The 5,808-nt window shown below is 41.0% G+C and overlaps 2 non-coding genes across 2 annotated transcripts; one reads left to right on the forward strand and one right to left on the reverse strand.

The window, feature by feature from the left end:
- Positions 1–530: 530 nt before the first annotated feature.
- Positions 531–604, reverse strand: TRNAT-AGU (transfer RNA threonine (anticodon AGU)). The gene has a single exon. It is a non-coding gene; the product is annotated as a tRNA-Thr (tRNA).
- Positions 605–867: 263 nt separating this feature from the next.
- TRNAG-GCC (transfer RNA glycine (anticodon GCC)) lies at positions 868–938 on the forward strand. Its single transcript has one exon. It is a non-coding gene; the product is annotated as a tRNA-Gly (tRNA).
- The last annotated feature ends 4,870 nt before the right edge of the window (positions 939–5,808 follow it).

A 5,808-nucleotide genomic window follows, 5' to 3' on the forward strand; every position in this document is an offset into this window, starting at 1 on the left:
CGTCGTGGTCATTATTTCAAAATCGACTAGATATTTTTCCGAGAATTGTCGCTGGCTCGAGCAAAGGACAAAGCAAACAGGAAGTTAGGTCAAAGAAGCCTAAGCTAGCATGGTGAAATGAAAATGGTGCAGCTAAATACGTAGACTAATTGTTGCCATTCAAGATGTCGCATAAAATTTAAATAGGTACAGGCAGTTTTGAGTTCCATACTGCGGGTCCATCCGAAAACGCTGTTTGAAAAAATGTCCATTATGAGCTTAGAGGTAGACGCTACATGAATTAAAAGTTCTAGTTCAAGAAGGTTAGAGCCACGTGCATCATTGCCTGAGCTCTATTGTAAGCAAGGACGCATTGTAATAAATTTATAATAAGTACTTTGGTAGAAATGAATCCATCTTTCGCTGGAAAATATATGTGGTATTGTAGGCTTATCTTGCAACACTCCTCACATCCGCTGAAAGTGACATGCACTTACCATTACGCTTAGTGCCTGATGGTTTAAAAGTAAAAACATAGACTAAAAAGTTTAAGGCTCCGGCGAGATTCGAACTCACGATCTCCTGTTTACTAGACAGGCGCTTTAACCAACTAAGCCACGGCGCCTTCATTCTAATAGCGTCGTTTTGATGAGGACCTCGTACGAAATGATTTCATATTACGACTGTTTAGTAGCACCAAATACCAATACTACCATAGGCTCAAATTTTAGATGCAGTTTCATGTAGAATTCTTTAAGCAATTTAACAGGCGAGCAGGTGTTACAAATAAAGCCTAATTTAAAATATGCTACTTCTTCCACTGAGCTCACACATCAGGTACATATAAAAGATTATTTAAGAGCATATTTCCACATGTACTTCATCGAGGCGTCGGTGGTTCAGTGGTAGAATACTCGCCTGCCACGCGGGTGGCCCGGGTTCGATTCCCGGCCGACGCAAACACTTTTTCCTGCGTGCTACTCTAAGCCTTAGATGGTGTTCCTGACCAAGAAACCTACCGGGATATAGTGGGTTCAATTGACGCGATAGAAATGGCGCGCATTGTACAATTGTACTTGTGCAGAGACCGATGACTAGCTCTTATAGCAGATGCAGCTCTACGAGAACTCCCTGAGAGTAGAAGACAAGTAGACAAGAAGATCGGTATGCGCCAGGTCAGTGCCTACGAAGTGTCACCTACCGGAATCTGAGGTCCACGTTTTATATATAAAATAGAATAACAAATATGTATTTATAGAGGAAAAACAAATAGTTATTCGATACATTGTGTGTTATGCGCAGGTGATGTCTTTGTTTCTTACTGCCCTACGGGTGGCAGTAGCTGCGTGACGTAAAAATTCTATAAATAGCCCAAACGTTGCGGCTACCAGACTCGACCTAAAAAGAAGTAACAAATTGTTTAAAGTGAGAAAAATTGTATAGCAGTTCCTGGTAATAAAATGCATTTGAGTATGATTATTTTGGAGCTCTCGCCATGCACCATTGGCCTCTCTAGAACGAACCCCGTGATATGCTTTGTGCCACACTTCAACAAATTTTGAAGTATTTAGTCTAAAGATTAACATCTTTTATACTATACACATATGTTATAGTTGATCAACTAAATTCTAAATACACAGTTCCAATATAACAAATAAACACATTTACACAAAAAGCGTAAAACTATTTTTTTTATCTTTGTTTCATACGAAACTCAAAATCGATTGCACTTATCAATTAGGATCAAACTATCAGCAAAATGGAGAACCATGGAATTAATGTATTTAAAGGTCGAGGTTCTTAATATACTGAATTATTATACCACTTTTTACTGATAATAGAATTAATTCACACGCGCTTTGCACAAACCGTAAGCATAACCCTTCTTGAAAGAGCAGCCCACACAACCTGACTGATGGCCCTCCTACAAAAGTTAAGTCTTCCCCCTCTTTCAAAATCTCATACGGTCTGTAGAGGATACGGCATTCGCTGATAATGATCTGACACCGGCAATGAGACTTTGGAAAAACGGTCATAAGATATGAGACTATCTCCGAAATGAGAACGATGGACCAATGGACATTTTCGGAGAGGAAACGCAACCCTCAGCGAACGGTCGCCAATTTAAGAAATTTTAGCACAAACGATTCAGGAGCAAAGCCGGTGATGCGCCGCGTAGACAAAAGGAGACAATTAATCGATCTTTCAGACTATATCCCCAAAGTACCCGAACATCAAGCCAGAAATCTTGGTTCAGCTATATACCAACAGAAACAGGTAGCGGAGATTCGACGTTTACCTTTAGTGCACAGTAGTATAACTTCTTTGTCATTTGCAGGTTTTATATATATATATATTTTAGGAAAAAAGGCAATAGACTAAGTGAAATAAAAGTCGTCAGAAAAGACAATTTCCTAAAAGATATTTCGAAAAAAAAAATTACGAATATTTAATTACTAGATGTATCCGTGTATCGGAGTTTAGCAAGCGCTTGCAGAGAAACCATCCAGCTACCTGCCGATGCGACCGCCAACGTCGCTTGATGCGACCATTATTCCCTCCATACGCAGCTTTTCAGTTAAGCTTCGGACAACGGCCTCCTATCATTAAGCTAGGAAAAACTCCACCGTACACTAGTAACCAGTTCTCTAATAACCTACAGAAGTTTAACTGCTTTGAAAAAGACAAAGGCAGGATATGATCTGGAAGTCTGGAAGCCCGGTGCAATGGCAAAACTTCATCAAGTCTGTTAGGAGGCCTCTATTTATCAATGACTTCGACTTCACAGACCTCAGCGAAGGCGATGACGTGACAGTACTTAACGAGGACGGGGTTCCTTTCGCAGTAAGTGGACCTATTCCACCTCCTCCACCGCCGATGGAAGGTTTGGACGGGCCACCGCCACCACCGTTTGGCGTTGGTTTTGGCGGACCTCCTCGCCCGCCACGACCACCCGGAGCTCCTCCGCCTTCTTCTCCACCGTCTGGTGCACGGGCACCTTCACAAGCTCTATTCGAAGTACCTCCATTCGGAGCCACGGGGCCCCGTAAAACTACCCCATCTTTCGTTCAACAAAAGCAACACTCCTCAAGCCAACTTCCATGGGCTGCTAACAAGTAAATCTTAGTTGTAGGGTACTTCTTATGAAAGTATTATGTAAAAAAAGGAAAAGTTTAGGGTATGCCATAAGTGTACCGCCAATGTGCAAAAAACACGATGTCAAAGATTTTATCAAGAACTAAAGAGCTAGACCAAGTTATGGAAACTGTTGATGTACATTATTGGGCTAAGGCTGTTAGCGACTACGATACAGCAAGAAAAAGGTCATACAGAGATTCAGTGACAGAATGATAAAATGGTCATAGAAAGTGGCTTAATAAAATCAGGAGTTCATTACAGCAACGTATAGTACGTATTATAGGCAAATGTAGCACACTTAGGCTAATTTTCTATATAACTACGGTAACGAATACCTCGTGACTCTTATTTATGCGATGTATTTTTACCTTTCGTTCTATTTTTCGTTATCATTCTAATTCTAATAAGGGTTTCGTTCATGAGTCCATTTAGTAAGAAAGGGCAATTGTTCTTTGAAAACATGGCGTTTGAGTGCTTAGTTGAATTTTGACTACACGAAATTGTTTCACCACCGCAAGATTGTCAACGTTCGACTTTTTATTTTAGTTAAAATGGGCGGCTGAATTTACCATTCTCCTAAGTGGTTATATTTTAGTGATATTATAAAGCCGTAATAAAGTAGTCCTTGGCTGTCCTGCAGGAATGAACCCGGCGCACAGCCAACAATCCAGAAGAGTAAAAAAACAGTTAAGCTCATCTGGAAGGAAATTAAAGAAGATCGAATGCTTCTAGCTCGTATTAAGAAGCAACATACGATATGGGATGAACTCTGTTCGGAAGAGATCGACACGGCCAAGCTAGAGGAGCTATTCGAAAACAAAGCCAAAGACCTTATGAAACAGGTAAGGCATAAGCTTAAAATTAAATATTGTAATCAAAGCCGCAGAGTGTGAACCATTGATCTACCTGATGGATTACCACCGGAGTTCGGAGCGCCTCACCGATATATTGACTCAATTTTTTTAAACTTGTGCTACGAAGAGGAAAAGATTACAAGATTCGATATGGGGAGTAACTTAGTTTTTAAATTGATCGAGCGAGTTATTTGCAGGAATGAGCCACACAACAGTCATAAGTGGGAAATAAAACGTTACGTGCCTCTTTGCCGACACAATCCACTTGGTCAAAAAAGTAGGCCCTTCATAACGTCTAGTTACATAATCTAGTTAGCGTCTACTCTACAACAGGCACCTGAATTTCTTCTCTAAATTATGGTGCCGTTATATCTGGAGTAGCGTCAAATGCCGGTGTCTACTGTAGCATGAAGACTTGACTCATATAATATGACTCACTTGCTCCACAACCATGACGGATTTGACAGATAATCCTTGAGAAAATGCGCTTCCATTTAGTTTGTTAACCTGTCGATGAGTTGCGTTTTCAAGCCACAGGTTTAGCAGGGTCGAATGTCTATTTGCAAACTTTCCCATTTCAAAATATATAGATTTGCAAGCGGAGTTGGAGGTATTTCCTATTGTTTTGGGGCCATTTTCTTAGAGATTTCTATGATGGCGTTACTTCACTTGCGTAAAACAATTGACGCGTCTGAACCCTCGCTTTGCTAGGAAAAACACATCGTTTTTATTGTAGCACATCAGCTTACTACACTCCTGTTTCAAATACAGCTAATACGTATATTTGAGACGCGTCAGAGTAAATAACGGGTGTTAAGCGCATCTCACTGTGAACTGCTTTGTATCTGTTCCTACTACTACTGCTACGATATTTTGTGGAAACAAGAAGGTAAAAGGAATGAGATTACAGTATTAGATGCGAAACGATCGAATGCAATCAACATCGGCATGACAAAGTTACCGAATCCTCGGACGATTCGGGCGGCGATCCTAAAGATGGACTCCACAGTCATGAACCGGGAAGGCATCGAGAGAATCCTTACGGCGACGATACCGTCGGCTGAGGAGATGAACAAAATGGTCGAGGCTCAAATGGCCAACCCAGAGGTGCCGCTTGGCAATGCCGAAAACTTGCTACTGACGCTGTCGTCCATTACCGAGCTCGAGCCACGGCTCAAATACATCTGTAGTATTCTTGTTATATACTATTACACAGCCGAGGCTCTCAGTGAACACCGTTTAACAACTAGCTAAACGTGGGCACATTTCGCTGAAACTCAACCCTTCTATATATAGACAACAAAATGAATCGGTTCTCTGAGCAGAGTTTAGGTTAGATCTGTTTTGTCAAGCCAGCTATTTCTGAGGTATATTAAACCAGCGTCTACGTGATACCTGGCAATAGTTCACGTAAAGCAGTTAGAATGATTTCGTGAAGATACGAGCAGGGAATCACACGCTCTTCTGTATAAATAGCATAACCTAATTGTAATCTGTGAGTCTAGTCGTAGTTGTCTGCATTCAGCTGACGTAACCGCGAAGCGGTAATCACTTAATGTAAATTGATGTTAACTTGCAGATAGAGTAATAAACAAATATTCAGCATATTACATTGTGTGTTTTTCAGATTATGGGCTTTCGTGCTGGACTATAACATACTAGAAAAAGAGGTAGCGGAACCGCTTACGGATTTAAAACAAACGATAGCCGAAATCGAGAGTAACAAAACATTTAGAATTATCCTCTCGACGGTTCTTGCAATTGGAAACTTCCTCAATGGGTCGCCAGTGAAAGGCTTTCAGTTTGACTACCTTGCCAAGGTTTGTGTACCCACCGC

Source organism: Varroa destructor, unplaced genomic scaffold (assembly GCF_002443255.2).
Source record: "Varroa destructor unplaced genomic scaffold, Vdes_3.0 BEIS01000003.1, whole genome shotgun sequence".
In the NCBI taxonomy this organism is placed as follows: Eukaryota; Metazoa; Arthropoda; class Arachnida; order Mesostigmata; family Varroidae; genus Varroa; species Varroa destructor.